The sequence below is a fragment of the Scyliorhinus canicula genome, chromosome 5, assembly GCF_902713615.1.
Source record: "Scyliorhinus canicula chromosome 5, sScyCan1.1, whole genome shotgun sequence".
Classification (NCBI taxonomy): domain Eukaryota; kingdom Metazoa; phylum Chordata; class Chondrichthyes; order Carcharhiniformes; family Scyliorhinidae; genus Scyliorhinus; species Scyliorhinus canicula.
Window position 1 is genome coordinate 66450753 of NC_052150.1, and position 17499 is coordinate 66468251.

Genomic DNA, 17499 nt, shown 5'->3' on the forward strand with positions numbered 1-17499 from the left:
ATTATATTTGAAACTTCAAAGAAAACAGCACGGACTTACGGTAACGGGGATGAGCAAGCCGGCGTACGGAAAATGGCTCTCCTCCTGAAAACTAGGCACTTTTAGTCCAAAAATAGACCGCAAAACCCAGGGAAAAAACTTCCACCCTCCTCCAACACCACCACAATGAATGAGGCATGCCCATTCTCCCCGTGTTTGCGCGGGTTTCGCCCCCACAACCCAAATATGTGCAGGCTAGTTAAATTGGCCATGTTAAAGTGCCCCTTAATTAGAAAAAATGAATTGGGTAATCTAAATTTATTTTAAAAAAATGAATGAGGCATGTCAGACAACAACCGAAGGAGCCGGAAAGGCGGCAGAGTCAGTAAAAGTCATGAGGAAGATTGAGGTGATGACGTACATGCAAGACAACGAGGATCCAGCCACCGCTGGGGGGGAGGAAGCCCACAGGGGCGTGCGGGGAGGGGTTCGGACTGGTCGAGGGATGGGGGGAGGGGTAGAAGGCAGGATATGACAGATTACACATGGCAACAATGGTAACAAGAGCAGCGAAAACAGACACTTTGGATGGCCCACAAACAAAGGGAAATCCTGGAGTGTAGGGGCACATCCACAAGATAAGTATGGTTGACTCCGCAGGAAGTGCGGTGTGCAGTAAATCCCCCCATCAGCAGTGCCGGCTCAAGGCACCGGCAACTCGGGCAGTCGCCCGGGGCGCCATGTGCTATGGCAACTCGGGCAGTCGCCCGGGGCGCCAGAGACTCGGGTCCCGTGCATGCGCAGTTGGGCCGGTGCCAACCAGCGCATGCGCGGTGGTCGCACTCCCCCAGGGTGGCCGCACTCCCCCAGGGCGCCCCCCCCCCTCTGTCCGCCCGCCCGCCCCCCCCCCCCGTCTGCCCCCCCCCTCGGTCCGCCCCCCCCCCTCGGGTCCGCCCCCCCCTCGGGTCCGCCCCCCCCGCCCCCCCGCTCGGTCTGCTCCCCCCCCCGCCCCCCCCGCTCGGTCTGCTTCCCCCCCTTGGTCTGCTCTCCCCCCGCCCCCCCCCCCTCGGGTCCGCCCCCCCCCCTCGGGTCCGCTCCCCCCCGCCCCCACCCCGGGTCCGCCCCCCTCGACCCCGCCCCCCTCTCGCCCCCCCTCTCGGCCCCGCCCCCCCCTCTCGCCCCCCCCCCCCCAAGGGTGCCGACGTTCAGCTTGCCCGGGGCGCCAGCAACCCTAGGGCCGGCGCTGCCCATCAGAATAGTCACTCGGAACACCAGGGGACTTAACGGCCTGGTGAAAAGATCAAGAGTCTTCGGCCATTGTAGAATCCGAGAGCAGACATAGTCTTCCTCCAGGTGACCCACCTGAGGGATGAAGGACTGACTAGGGTAATAAAAAGCTGTTTGGGATAGATGTACCATTCATGCTATGAGACGAAGGCAAGTGGTGTGGCCATACTGCTCAATAAGAAAACAGTATTTACAGCGATGAGACGATTATGACTAAGGGGGATGGTACATCATAATTAGCAGTATCCTGGAAGAAGCACCAGTCATCCTTGTAAATGTGTATGCTCCCAACTGGGTGACGTGGAATTCATGAAGGAAACGATGGCGGAAATCCCTGACGTAGACACACACCGACTCATCATTGGTGGGTGCGGTGGGGGGAGACTTGAATTGCGTACAGGACCCAAGGACAGACAGATCCAACCCCAAGTTGGGGGAAAAAAGGTCAAACATGGAAAAGGAATTGAATGTTTTAATGGAACTGATGGGAGCAGTGGACCCATGGAGGTTCACACACCCAGGGGAGATGGAGGCCTCTTTATTCTACCAAGTACACAGGGTAGATACGAGGATCGACTTTTCTGTAGTGGGGAATGCAGTGCTTCCAGGGGTAGTTTGGAGCTGAGTACTCTGCAATCGTAATCCCGACCATGTTCCACACAACATGGATGTGAGCTTGGAGATGGGCCAGGTACAAACCTCCCCGCCCACCCCCCTCCCCATGGAGCCAGCACATGGCCGCCCTGGCTGATAAGACTTCTGCAGATGAATATCACAGGTCTTAGGTACATTCCAACAACCAGAATGGGAGGTCTCACACACCACATTCTGGGAAGCACAGAAGGCGGTGAAAAGAGCGGAATTTATTGCGTGCAAGGTGCACAAAGATAGGAAGGCGAGGGCAGCCAGGCAACAGCTGGTCTATTCCATACTGGAGGTGGATCAATAGTACACCTCGATCCTGACCATGGACCAACTATCCCTGTAACCCAGTAACCGCAACTGACTATTTGGATAATAAGGTGCAATTTATCAAACTGCACATTTTTTGGACTGTGGGAGGAAACCGGAGCACCCAGAGAAACCCACACAGACACAGGTCGAAAGTGCAAACTCCACACGGTCAGTCACCAAGGCCAAAATTGAACCTGGGTCCCTGGAGCTGTGTGGCAGCAGTGCTAAACACTGTGCCACCTCCACTCAAAAGATGCGGAGCAGCTCCCTGCGCATTACACCAGCCCTTTGAAACCAGCCGTACATCTCGCCGTTCTGACATCACTGCACCATTGAAGTTTTATTTGGCGTGGGGGTATGATTTCGGCATATCGGCCTGACAATGATATGCTAATGTACTACAATGAGGTTCTCGATGTTAAACAGGGTATGGGACGATTGCTTCCTGCATTTACGCCACTGAGAAATGCGTCTGAGTGCTATCCGCGGTATTATCCGCTTGCACTGCCGAAACCGCTCGGAGTGAATGGGAGCAGAAAATCTCATGGCCAGTATTCTCCGATCCCGCGGCCAGGTTCTGACGGCGGCGTCAAAAGCGGCACAAGCGACTCTGGCGTCAACGGGCCTACAGGCCCAGACATTCACCCCTTCCTAGGAGGTACGGCACTGGAGTGGTGTCCGCTGCTCCGGTGCTCAAAAGCCGGCGCACCACAGCCGGTGCGGGTCCATGCATGCGTGCCATGGCCGGTGCGGGTCCGCGCATGCGCGTGGGTTGCCATCTCCGGCCCCCGGGCAATATGGTGGAGCCCTAAAGGGGCTCGGCGCAGAGAAACATAGGCTCCCCCCGGCATTAGCCCGCCCGCCGATTGGTAGGCCCTGATCGCGGGCTTGGCCACCGTGGAGGCCCCTCCCCGGAGTTGGATCCCCCCCCCGTCCCCCACCAGGACGGCCTCTGCAGCCAGAACTCCCATGTTACCATACGTTGCCCACGGCGGCAGGACTCGGCTGAACTCAGCAGGCGCGGAAAATCGCCGGGGTGGGAGTGCTTTCAACAGCTTCCGACCGGCACGGCAGTGACCCCGCGGGCGCGATTGGTGCCGATTCTTCAGTCACCGGAGAATCGTTGGCCCGGCGTCGGAGCAGCGTGGTGCAATTCTTGCATTCCCCCCCCCCCCGCCGCCGCCGATTCTCCGACCCGCAGCGGGATCGGACGATCCCAGCCCATGTGTTTCACATGTTTTTTCAACTAAGGTAACTCTATTTTAAACTAAGTTAATGCTGTACAATTGCCTCACACATGTAGTTTAATGTACATTGGTCACTTTTTCACAGGAAATAACAATCAATTGCCTTTCTGCCCACTTTCCAAAGACTGACTAAAGAGTGATGTTGACAGACACAGCATAGCGAAGTGTGTGGCGCTCGGAGAGGTAAGCAGGGGCTTGAGAAAATAGTGATTTCAGAATGTGTTGATTACAGGATATAGTGATTGACAGATTAATTAGAGTGCTAAAAATGTATGAAGTTCTAAACTCTGGTACTGTTCCCCTGCCAGTTCTCATGGGATCATAGCCAAACATGTGTTATTTCCTGGATTGTTTTGCAATAATTAATGTCAAAGACATAGTGCTCTCTAATTGCTTCCTGAGTAATGTGTTTACCCATGTAAATATGAACTAAAGTAACATGTGAAAAATATATTATACTTCAAAACCAAATCCTTTTCCAAGGTATTTATTTTTCTTCCAGCCGAGTTTGCGTGCTCTTTGTGTGCAATGAACTGTAGTCTTTGCTTCCCCAGTCTCCTGCAATTGCCTGGAAGCAAGAATGAAGAATTGAGGTCAGCCCCTTGCATACACAAACCATCCACTTCCTGGTCTGAATGCTAGAAATTGTGCTATCTTGATATCTGATCCTATTTAGATGAAGGAGCAGAATTCCAGTAAAATTACCACGTTGCACAATTGCATTTGTGGCATAATTCATGGTGCAGGCGCTAAGTACTTCTTTACAAGCAAGGTGTGTGGGGACAGGATATGACTACACCATCAGAGTTGTTGGGTTTGGAATTTATGTTTCTATAACAGCCATGGAACTTGAGGCTCCCGCAACAACCTCTGGTTTCTCGCACATCATTTTCTTTCTCAAAAACTTCAAAGCGGAGAAACAGCAAACTTCATTTTATTTATTTTATTATGTTGGCGTCAAATACATTTCAAATGTTTTGAAGTGAAATTTTTTTAATTTTTTTTTTAAAAGGATGATTTTTCTTGTTGCAGTGGCCGAGGTGAGAAATGCTAATGTGATGAAAGTGTATTATTTTTCCATTTCGGTCACTTAGCTTAAGCATCAATGCTTTCGGGTTGGATACTTCATTCAACTCTGCCCTCCTAAACACAGTGTAACGGTAAAGTCAAATTAGACATAGACAGAGAACAGTACAGCACAGAACAGGCCCTTTGGCCCTCAATGTTGTGCCGAGCCATGATCACCCTACTCAAACCCACGTATCCACCCTATAACCGTAACCCAACAACCCCCCCTTAACCTTACTTTTATTAGGACACTACGGGCAATTTAGCATGGCCAATCCACCTAACCCGCACATCTTTGGACTGTGGGAGGAAACCGGAGCACCCGGAGGAAACCCACGCACACAGGGGGAGGACGTGCAGACTCCACACAGACAGTGACCCAGCCGGGAATCGAACCTGGGACCCTGGAGCTGTGAAGCATTTATGCTAACCACCATGCTACCCTGCTGCCCCAAAATTGGAGTAATTTTATGCTGTGGTCTTTGTCATGGACAAAATCTCTGGCTTTTCTTACTGTCCATGCTCAATGTGTTTTGCATGTGAGTTCTGGGTATTTTCTTACCCTCAGAGTGTTTGTCTCAATCTAAATAATTCCAGCAGCATCATTGTTGTGAGTTTAAAAATAACGTTATTTACTAAAACGAGAGGTCACGGTTGAGAGGCGGTCGATCTAGAACTGAGATGAGGATGAACTACGTCTCGCAGAGGGTGGTGAATTTGTGGAGCTCGGTGCCCAATAGTGCGGTGAAATAAGTCATTAAATGGTTTCAAGAAGGAGATAGATATATTTCTGATTTAAAAAGCGGGTTAAAGGGATATGGGGAACAGGTGGGTGGGGTGGATTTGAGACCAGGAAGAGATCAGCCATGATTTGATTGAATGGCAGATCAGGCTCGAAGGGCTGAATTGTCTACTTCAGCTCTTGATTCCTATGTTCCTATGTTGTTCCTATTCCACACTTGGCACAGTTTTTTTTTAAAGCAACATCAAGTAATTCTTTGAGGAAGTGACAAAGTTAATTGATGAGGGAAGGGCTGTAGATGTCATATACATGGACTTTAGTAAGGCGTTTGATAAGGTTTCCCATGGCAGATTGATGGAAAAAGTGAAGTTGTATGGGGTTCAGGGTGTACTAGCTAGATGGATAAAGAACTGGCTGGGTAACAGGAGACAGAGAGTAGTGGTGGAAGGGAGTGTCTCAAAATGGAGAATGGTGACTAGTGGTGTTCCACAGGGATCCGTGCTCGGACCACTGTTGTTTGTGATCTACATAAATGACCTGGAGGAAGGTATAGGTGGTCTGATTAGCAAGTTTGCAGATGATACTAAGATTGGTGGAGTTGCAGATAGCGAGGAGGACTGTCAGGGAATACAACAAAATATAGGTAGATTGGAGAGTTGGGCAGAGAAATGGCAGATGGAGTTCAATCCAGGCAAATGCGAGGTGATGCATTTTGGAAGATCAAATTCAAGAGCGGACTATATGGTCAATGGAAGGGTCCTGGGGAAAATTGATGTACAGAGAGATCTGGGAGTTCGGGTCCATTGTACCCTGAAGGTGGCAACGCAGGTTGATAGAGTGGTCAAGAAGGCATATAGCATGCTTGCCTTCATCGGACGGGGTATTGAGTACAAGAGTCGGCAGGTCATGTTACAGTTGTATAGGACTTTGGTTAGGTCACATTTTGAATACTGCATGCAGTTCTGGTCACCACATTACCAGAAGGATGTGGATGCTTTGGAGAGGGTGTAGAAGAGGTTCACCAGGATGTTGCCTGGTATGGAGGGTGCTAGCTATGAAGAAAGGTTGAGTAGATTTGGATTGCTTTCATTGGAAAGACGGAGGTTGAGGGGGGACCTGATTGAGGACTACAAAATTATGAGAGGGATGGACAGGGTGGATAGCAACAAGCTTTTTCCAAGAGTGTTAGAAGGGGTCACGATTTCAAGGTGAGAGGGGGAAAGTTTAAGGGAGATGTGCGTGGAACGTTTTTTACGCAGAGGGTGGTGGGTGCCTGGAACGCTTTACCAGCGGAGGTGGTAGAGGCGGGCACGATAGCATCATTTAAGAGGCATCTAGACAGATATATGAACGGGTGGGAACAGAGGGAAGTAGACCTTGGAAAATAGGAAACAGGTTTAGATAAAGGATCTGGATCAGCGCAGGCTGGGAGGGCCGAAGGGCCTGTTCCTGTGCTGTAATTTTCTTTTTTCTTTGTTCTATCTCACTCAATCACCTCCCACAAGCACACAAACCATCCACTTCCTGATCTGAATACTAGACATTGTGCTGTCTTGATATCTGATCATATTTAGATTAAGGAGCAGAATTCCAGTAAAATTACCATGTGACGCAATTGCATATGTAGCATAATTCATGGTGCAGGCACCAAGTACTTATTTACAAGCAAGATGCATAGATACGTAGAAGATATGAGCAGCAGGGGGCCTTATGGTCCTTCGAGACTGCTCCGCCATTTATCACGATCATGGCTGATCATCCAACTCAATAGCCTAATCCTGCTTTCTCCCCATAACCTTTGATCCCTTTGTCCCAAGTGTTGTATCTAGCTGCCTCTTGAATATATCAAATGTTTTAGCATCAACTACTTCCTGTGGTCATGAATTCCACAGGCTCACCACTCTTTGGTGAAGACATCTGTCCTCATTTCTGTCCGAAATGGTTTACCCTGAATCCTCAGACTGTGACCCCTGTTGCTGGATCCACCCTCGATCGGGAACATCTTTCCTGCATCACCCTGTCGAGTACTGCCAGAATTTTATAAGTCTCTATGAGATCCCCCCTCATTCATATGACAGTACCATCATCCCTGGAATCAGACTGGTAAACCTTCGCTGCACTCGAGAGCAAGAACGTCCTTCCTCAGAAAAGGAGACCAAAATTGCATGCAATATTCTCGGCGTGGCCTCACCAAGGCCCTGTATAATTGCAACAACACATCCCTGCTCCTGTACTTTATACCTCTCACAATGAAGCCCAACATACCATTAGCCTTCTTTACCTCCTGCTGCACCTGCAAGCTTAACTTCAGCGACTGGTGCACAAGGACACCCAGGACCCGCTGCGCACACCCCTCTCCCAATTTACAACCATTCACCTAGTAATCTGCAGGATATGACTGCACCATCTGAGTTCTTGTGATTGGAATTTGTATTTCTATAACAAGCCACGAAACATGAGCCCTGTCACACTTTTCCCCACACAAAGATTAGATACAGATGAAGATTACAAAGATGTGATTACAAAGTTGAATTGTCTCAGTCTCTCCTTGGTTACAGGCCAGTACTTTCTCAGATGAGTTGATGCTTTTAATTGAAGTGAAGGTCTCAGCTGTGAACAATCTACATTAATGATTTAAATGAGAGGACTGAATGTAATCTATCCAAGTTTGCTGATAATGCAAATTTAGGTGTGAAAGCTGTTGGTGAAGATGATACAAGCAGGATGCAGAGGGATATAGAACATAGAACATAGAACAGTACAGCACAGAACAGGCCCTTCAGCCCTCGATGTTGTGCCGAGCAATGATCACCCTACTCAAACCCACGTATCCACCCTATACCCGTAACTCAACAACCCCCCCCCCCCCCCCCCCCCCCCCCCCCCCCCCCCACCTTACTTTTTTAGGACACTACGGGCAATTTAGCATGGCCAATCCACCTAACCCGCACATCTTTGGACTGTGGGAGGAAACCGAAGCACCCGGAGGAAACCCACGCACACACGGGGAGGACGTGCAGACTCCGCACAGACAGGATATATAAAGGTTGGATAAGTGGGAAGGAATAGGACAGATGGAATACAATATTGTGAAGTGTGATGTTATCCACTTCAGTCAGGAAAATAGAAAATACATATTGGGCGGGATTCTCTGATTGCCGACACCGAAATCACGTTTGGCGATTGGTTGGAGAATCCGTTTTCAAGCCAAAATCTTTTTTGGATGCTCTGCAGCCTCAAAAACGCCGTAATTGCTGAGTATGCCACATGCCGTTGGGACGGCCTCAGGACATCACCTGGGGCCCTCCCCCGATGATCCGCCCCCAATGGGCTGACTTCCCGATGCGCCGGTTGCGTGTCCTCACAGTTTTCACAACCTCGCGTGGCGACTGTGGGCTATTTGGCCCATTGAGTCTTCACAAACCCTCTGAAAGAGCACCCTACTTAGGCCCAGTCCCTCACCTGATGCCCATAACCCCGTAATGCCATTTGACATTTTTGACACTAAGGGACAATTTAGAATAGCCAGTCCACCTATCCATAGATAGTGGGCTGGATTCACCGCACCCCGACTCCGAACTCCCGGCCAGCGCCAGGGCGGAGAATCCAGTTTGACGCAGAAATCGGGACCGACGCCGGTTCATCGATTCTCCGGGCACCGCAAAGCGGCGTACTAGGGGAGTACACTTCACCGCCTGGGGCCATTACTAGAGGCCCGCTCTGCCATCCTCCGCACCAGACCGGCTGAAGTCCCGACGGTGTGGAACTAATGTGCTCCTGCTGGTCGGGATACTCGCATGGAGGCTGCGGTCTCAGTCTGCGGCCGCCCGATCGAGGGCGGGCTGATCAGAGGCCGGGGTGGCCTTATAGGCGGCCGGGGAATGAGGTTCGGGCGCGCCCGATTGGGGGGTCTCTTTCACGGGTCGAGCTGCATGGTTCCAGTCTGCCAAGGAGAACGGCGCGGCCGCTGGAGACCGCCACCGTGCACATCCGCAGCCTCTGACCCGGAAGTGCGGGGGCCCATATCTACAGCAAAAGCTGCGAGATCTACTCCAGGTCCCTGGTAGCCCCCTGCGGTGCGGGGAATTCAAGTCTCTTTAATCCAGAATTTTCAGGAGTAAAACTTCACCGTTTTGATGCCGACGTGGGGACATTGTCCCAATAATGGACAACCCAGCCTAGTATGTGTGCACCTGTTACAAAGAGATTGACCCATAAGAGTAAAGAAGTCTTACCAGTATTATACTGGTCATCATTTCCTGATGAGGCCACACTTCTGGTATTATGTGCAATTTTGATCTCCATCCTGAGAACGGATATACTTCCCATAGATTGAGTATAGCATCAAAAAGGTTCAGTGAACTGGTTCCTCAAATGAGGAGATTTTCTGACAAAGAAAGATTGAGGAAAACAAGACGATATTCCTTGAAGTTGAGAAAACTGAAATTCATAAAGGGCTTGTCAGGTTAGGTGCTGAGAAAGTGTTTCCCTTTGTTGGAAAATCCAGAACATGGATTTGCAAGCTCAGCATACGGTGTTGACCATTTAGAACCGAGGTGAAGAGAGATTTCTTCATTCAATGAGTCGTGAATCTTTGGAATTCTCTGCCCCACACAGCATGGATTCTCCATTGTTGTGTATATTCAAGTGACAGGTTGATAGTTTTGAGTATTAAGGAAAGTGAAGGGAAAGAGGACTTCAGGTAGACCAGCCATGAATTTGTTGAATGGCCGAACAGTCACAAAGAGCCAATGGCCTACTCCAGCTCTGTATTCTTATGAATGCTCAATACAACCCTATTGGAACAGTACAGCACAGAACAGGCCCTTCGGCCCTCGATGTTGTGCCGAGCAATGATCACCCTACTTAAGCCCAAGTATCCACCCTATACCAGTAACCCAACAACCCCCATTAACCTTATTTTTCTTGTCCTTTTTTATTTCAGACATTCAAGAATTGGAACATTCACCGTTAGTGCAAGAAGAGCCAAATGACAGTGAAGGTGAAGAGAAACCACGGCTTGGATTTTCCTCTTGGACTCGCAGAATGCGAGTCTTGCACCTTCACAGATTCCAAAATACACACCTGCATTTTGTGACTGACTTGGTTTGGGAATTTTGTCTTTTCAGGCAGGAAGTGGGGCCCATGAGCAGTTTATGAATTGCAATGAAGTGTTGGAGGAGAGTGGGCACAGAGATAGAGTAGTTAGGAGACCCACCTCAGTTCTCGAGGACAGCAGCCCAAATTTCTTCTGATCCCCGCCCCCAAGCATCACCTATCAACCCCCACCCATCCCCGCAGCCCCTACATCCCCAGATATTCCCATGTCATGCCATGCCCCCTCTGGATACTTCATAATGGTCATGAACATTCTGGGGGTTACCATTGACCAGAAACTGAACAGGACTAGCCATAATAATAGTGTGGCTACCAGACCAGGTCAGAGACTAGGAATTCTGAGACCACCCCCACCCAGAGATCCCCTAAATAAGGATACCTCTCACAGAGATCCCCTAAATAAAGAGATGCCCCACCAGAGACCCCCTAAATAAGGAGGCCCCAGAAGAGAGAATTACTTTGAATGACTTTGAATCGGTCAGACAGAAACTGACAGCATTTAACTGCAGTGGTCCAGGAGCTGACAATCAATAGTTTGATGTTTATAAACATTGCGGTCAGACCACTTCAGAATTACTCAACCATGAAAGAAGTTAGGAAGTTGAATGCAACAATGCTGACAGCTGGGGTTGTTTGGAAGCTGTCAATCACAGCCCAGTAAAATCAATATCAAAGAGAAATGAATGAAAGGCTTGAGGTGGCCTAAACCCAGCTGGCTGGTTTTCTCTCTCCAGGAATTGGCACTTGCTGCTTCCTCTGCCTGAGCCAGCAGGTGTATTGCCCAGGTGAGGGTTAAAGCAGTGATTCTTTTCTCTGCCTTTGTCTGGACAGCTCTCTGGCTTCTAGGGGGTCTCTTTTCTGGGGGGCTTCCTGAAAGGGTTCTCTCTTTGGAGGTAGGGTGGGGTCTGTGGTGGGTATCATTATTTAAGGGGTCTCTGTGGGGGTGTCTCTTTATTTAGGCTGTCTTGTTGGGGCGCGTGTGTCAGGTTACTCCCATGCTGGGGGGGGGGGGGGGGGGATCCCGGAACATCCAGGGGTGTGGGGCTGAATTATGCTGTGGTGGGGGTTGGCTGAATTATGGTGCAGAGTGGTCGGCACTGTGCGACCTCGCTATCGAGCCACCCACTCAGAATTGCTTGGGAATTCTTTGCATAGAACATAGAACATACAGTGCAGAAGGAGGCCATTCGGCCCATCGAGTCTGCCCCAACCCTCCCAAATCCTTCCAAAAATTTGCATGGCTAAGGATTGGGAATTGGGCAAACCATGTAGAATTTAACTCTGGCGGGAGAACATAGTCCCCCAAATGCAGAATCGTGCCTCAAGAATGAAAAAAAAACTCCTGTAGTATCAGATGGCTTATCCACCATCCAGTACTGGAAGAGCAGAAATTTCCTTCAGTTGAATATTGGGACGGTTGAAGCTGTTATTTTCAGTTTTCGCTCCAAATTCTGTTTCCTAACTGTCAATTGCATCCTGTTCCCAAGGAACAGTTTGCGATTAAACCAGGCTATTTGCAACGTTGTTGTCACACGGATCATGAGAGGAGCTTCTCACCTCAAATTCATGCCACTATTAACACCATCTATTTCCACCTCTGTAACATTGCCCAACTTCTTCTCATCTTACCTTATTTGCTGCTGAAACTCTCATTCATGGCGTTGTTAGTTCTGGACATCATTATTCCTACGCTCACCTGGCTGGACTTTCAGACCCGCGGCTGGATTCTCCAATAATGGGGCTCTGTCCCCATCTGTAGCCACCTGGGTTGGCCACTTCCCGAGTTTAAAATGGAGATTCGCTGAGAACGCAGGGAAAAATGGACAGTCTCAGAAAGCAAGTAGTTTGCAGAGTTTTTCTGTGAATTCAAGTTGCAGAGAGCAGACAGCACCGAAACTAATGGCAATCGACATACTAATGAGCGATTTCCCGGGCACAATAGAAACAATTAGAGATGACCGAGGTAAAGCCAGACTCCCCGGCGCCAGCAGGAGTCCAAAATGAAAGAAGCCAACGGACATATGGGAACCGCCCAGCGATCAGGGAACAGCCCCAGTATTGCGGAAATCAAACCAATCGATTGGAACATGGTCCAATCACTTGGAAGCAGGTACGGGGACTGCCCAAAAGGGCGCGAAACCCCTGGGGACTATAAATTAGAGTCCCCAAGTTCAATTCGGTCTTCTTGGCAGGGTCTCCCAGCACCTCGAAACAACCCTTGACAGAGACCTGCCTAGCAGCTGCACCAACAAGTAAGTGTCCAGTCAACGCGCGCTACAAGATAGGCGCTCCTAACCCTTAGTCCATACCAGCTGGAAACCTGCAGACTCAGGATCGAATGAGAGGCCATTGTTCCCTGACCCAGTGGTTCCTTTTCCAAAGCGAAGTATTGGCCTTTAGTGGTAGAAATAGTCTAGTTCTGTAGTGCATGAGTAGCGATTGACTGTGTAGATAATAAATGTGTTTTGGTTTGAACCTTACTAACTGGTGCATTGAGTTATTGATCAGCACTTGAACTTGAACTTCGTGGTGGTATCAGAAAGATACCTGGCGACTCTAGAGCAAGGTTATAAAACAGAGCCAATTAAGTGTAAAGCACACTTAGCAAAACGAGCAATATATCCCAGCGTAAAACCGCTGCCGTTTCACCAGGGCAGCCACGGACTGAGTTCGCAGCTGCAACCGAACATTCCCGACGGCCGATAGGTCGTTAGAACCATACCGTCGGTAACTTGGCCAGTTGCGTTCAGCGAATCGCGGCGGGGGGACCTCTATCAATGGGTGTAGTTCGCGCGTGCGTGATTATCGAGCGTTTCTCTGGGGACCGGAAAATCGTGTAAGCGGATATGTTAACTTGAGGTCACCCAAAATTCTGCTACCCATGTCTTAACTCACAACAAATCCTAACTCACAACAAATCCCTTTCCCCTATCACTCCAGTAGGTGCTGGCCTTCATTGGCTCTTCTTCAAACAGCATCTAGATTTTAAAAGCCAGAATTTTCCTGTTGGGAAATTTATCTTATCCGGCCAGAGATGAATCGTTGCTGATTTGCGCTTGTGCTGCGAGCAGAAATTAAAGGGGCGCTGATTCTGGTGAATGTCTCTCTTCTGGTGGGTCTCTGGTGGGGGTTTTTCTTTGGGTGGTCTCTGGTGAGAGATGGGGGCCAGATTGCGTGGTGGGGGGGGGGGGTTCTGGTGGGGGTGGGCAGGATTTGTATTGTGGGGGAGGGTGGCCCTCTGGTAGTCTTTGGAGGAAACTCCCCAAAAGAGTTACCCCAAAGGCAGCACGGTGGCACAATGGTTAGCCCTGTTGCCTCATGGCGCTGAGGTACCAGGTTCGATCCCGGCTCTGGATCACTGTCCATGTGGAGTTTTGCACATTCTGCCCGTTTCTGCGTGGGTTTCGCCTCCACAACCCAAAGATGTGCAGGCTAGGTGGATTGGCCACACTAAATTGCCCCTTAATTGGTAAAAATGAATTGGGCACACTAAATTTATAGTGTGGTTTTATGGATTTACTGTGCCGACCAGGGATATGGGGCCTCCGTGACAGCACGGATGCACCTGTGCACGGAGCTCTGTCAAATCCCGGACAGGTCCCCACTCAGCGCCTGGAAGGAACTCATGGCATAATAGTTCAAGGTGACTGTCACCAGGAGCCGGTGTCCTCTCCCATTCCCCCTGCGATGCCAAATGCACCATGATCCGGCAGATATATCGCACTGTTCCCCTGCTCAGCCGGAGTCTTCGACAGCTTGTCCGGTCTGTCAGGTGGAGGGTGGGGGCTGGGGTGCGGGCATGGTGGGGAAGAGGGTGGGAGCTCGGGTGCGGGGGAGATGGGTTGGAGAGTAGGGGTGGGATGTGGGGGTCGGTGGGTGGGGGCACCCATACGGCCATTGCCACTCGGCACGAGCCCGAGTCACCGTGGGTGATCAGTGGGCTGTGCAGTAAGATGGCTGCCTTGCAGGCCTCAACAAATAACGTCCATGCCTCTCTACTGCCCCAGTCCCGTGGGGGGTCACCCCAACGCCATGGCCTGTCACCCCCCCTCACACCTCCCCCTGGCCCTGGCAGGGCCTTCCCCATACCAGCCAGCCCAGCCAATGACAGGACCGGCAGCAAACGGTCACGCCTCTCTGTGTCCGACCTCCTCTTTCTCCCTCATCAGATACAGCGCTTATTTCCCAATTTTTAAAAGCGCAAGTAAACCTTGCCACCAGGAATTTGCCCCAGTTGAGACAGAGAATTGCGTAGGCTCTAGGGAATACAGGCACAGGCCCTCTAATGATGTGCAAACGGTGTTTATTGTAGGTGCAGAGTACAATGCATTGATGCTGCTGACGAAGCACCCGAGAATTGTGATTTGGCATGAAATCGGCGTCCACTGCGATTTTGGCACCAAAGGATATTCCGCTCAATGGCATTTCCCGATTTTGCCGTCGGCTGACGGAGAAACCTCCCGCAGTGAGTCATCGACAAATCTGGTGCCTGTGAGTCATGGGAGCAGTCATAGAACATAGAACAGTACAGCACAGAACAGGCCCTTCGGCCCTCGATGTTGTGCCGAGCAATGATCACCCTACTCAAACTCACGTATCCACCCTATACCCGTAACCCAACAACTCCCCCTTAACCTTACTTTTTTAGGACACTACGGGCAATTTAGCATGGCCAATCCACCAGTCAACGGCAAAAGATCTCAGAAACATTATACAAATTATCGATTAATTAACGTGTGTCCCACTCTGGGGTCTGTAGGGATGGAATCAACCGAGCACGAGCCCAGCAATGTTCATAACCTCCTCCCTCCAAGGAATGTTCACTCCTCCCTCCCAGCAATGTTCACCCCCTCCTCCCTCCCAGCAATGTTCATCCCTCCTCCCTCCCAGCAATGTTCACCCCCTCCTCCCTCCCAGCAATGTTCACCCCCTCCTCCCTCCCAGCAATGTTCACCCCCTCCTCCCTCCCAGCAATGTTCACCCCCTCCTCCCTCCCAGCAATGTTCCCCCTCCTCCCTCCCAGCAATGTTCCCCCTCCTCCCTCCCAGCAATGTTCACCCCCTCCTCCCTCCCAGCAATGTTCCCCCTCCTCCCTCCCAGCAATGTTCACCCCTCCTCCCTCCCAGCAATGTTCACCCCCTCCTCCCTCCCAGCAATGTTCACCCCCTCCTCCCTCCCAGCAATGTTCACCCCTCCTCCCTCCCAGCAATGTTCCCCCTCCTCCCTCCCAGCCATGTTCACTCCTCCTCCCTCCCAGCAATGTTCACCCCCTCCTCCCAGCAATGTTCACTCCGTCCTCCCTCCCAGCAATGTTCACCCCCTCCTCCCCCCCAGCAATGTTCACCCCCTCCTCCCTCCTCCCTCCCAGCAATGTTCACCCCCTCCTCACTCCCAGCAATGTTCACCCCCTCCTCCCTCCCAGCAATGTTCACCCCCTCCTCCCTCCCAGCAATGTTCACCCCCTCCTCCCAGCAATGTTCACTCCGTTCTCCCTCCCAGCAATGTTCACCCCCTCCTCCCTCCCAGCAATGTTCACCCCCTCCTCCCTCCCAGCAATGTTCACCCCCTCCTCCCTCCCATCATTGTTCACCCCCTCCTCCCTCCTCCCTCCCAGCAATGTTCACTCCGTCCTCCCTCGCAGCAATGTTCACCCCCTCCTCCCTCCCAGCAATGTTCACTCCCTCCTCCCTCCCAACACTGTTCACCCACTCCTCCCTCCTCCCTCCCAGCAATGTTCACTCCGTTCTCCCTCGCAGCAATGTTCATGCCTCCTCCCTCCCAGCAATGTTCCCCCTCCTCCCTCCCAGCAATGTTCCCCCTCCTCCCTCCCAGCAATGCTCACCACCTCCTCCCTCCCAGCAATGTTCACTCTGTCATCCCTCCCAGCAATGTTCACTCCTCCTCCCTCCCAGCAATGTTCACCCCCTCCTCCCTCCCAGCAATGTTCATCCCTCCTCCCTCCCAGCAATGTTCACCCCCTCCTCCCTCCCAGCAATGTTCACCCCCTCCTCCCTCCCAGCAATGTTCACCCCCTCCTCCCTCCCAGCAATGTTCACCCCCTCCTCCCTCCCATCATTGTTCACCCCCTCTTCCCTCCTCCCTCCCAGCAATGTTCACTCCGTCCTCCCTCGCAGCAATGTTCACCCCCTCCTCCCTCCCAGCAATGTTCACTCCGACCTCCTCCCAGCAATGTTCATCCCTCCTCCCTCCCAGCAATGTTCACACCCTCCTCCCTCCCAGCAATGTTCACCTCCTCCTCCCTCCCAGCAATGTTCACTCGGTCCTCCCTCCCAGCAATGTTCACTCCTCCCTCCCAGCAATGTTCACACCCTCCTCCCTCCCAGCAATGTTCACCCCCTCCTCCCTCCCAGCAATGTTCACTCGGTCCTCCCTCCCAGCAATGTTCACTCCTCCTGCCCAGCAATGTTCACACCCTCCTCCCTCCCAGCAATGTTCACACCCTCCTCCCTCCCAGCAATGTTCACTCCCTCCTCCCTCCCAGCAATGTTCACCCCCTCCTCCCTCCCAGCAATGGTCACCCCTCCTCCCTCCCAGCAATGTTCACCCCCTCCTCCCTCCCAGCAATGTTCACCCCCTCCTCCCTCCCAGCAATGTTCACCCCCTCCTCCCTCCCAGCAATGTTCACCCCCTCCTCCCTCCCATCATTGTTCACCCCCTCTTCCCTCCTCCCTCCCAGCAATGTTCACTCCGTCCTCCCTCGCATCAATGTTCACCCCCTCCTCCCTCCCAGCAATGTTCACCTCCGACCTCCTCCCAGCAATGTTCATCCCTCCTCCCTCCCAGCAATGTCCACACCCTCCTCCCTCCCAGCAATGTTCACCCCCTCCTCCCTCCCAGCAATGTTCACTCGGTCCTCCCTCCCAGCAATGTTCACTCCTCCCTCCCAGCAATGTTCACACCCTCCTCCCTCCCAACAATGTTCACCCCCTCCTCCCTCCCAGCAATGTTCACCCCCTCCTCCCTCCCAGCAATGGTCACCCCTCCTCCCTCCCAGCAATGTTCACCCCTCCTCCCTCCCAGCAATGTTCACTCCATCCTCCTCCCAGCAATGTTCATCCCTCCTCCCTCCCAGCAGTCATGCTG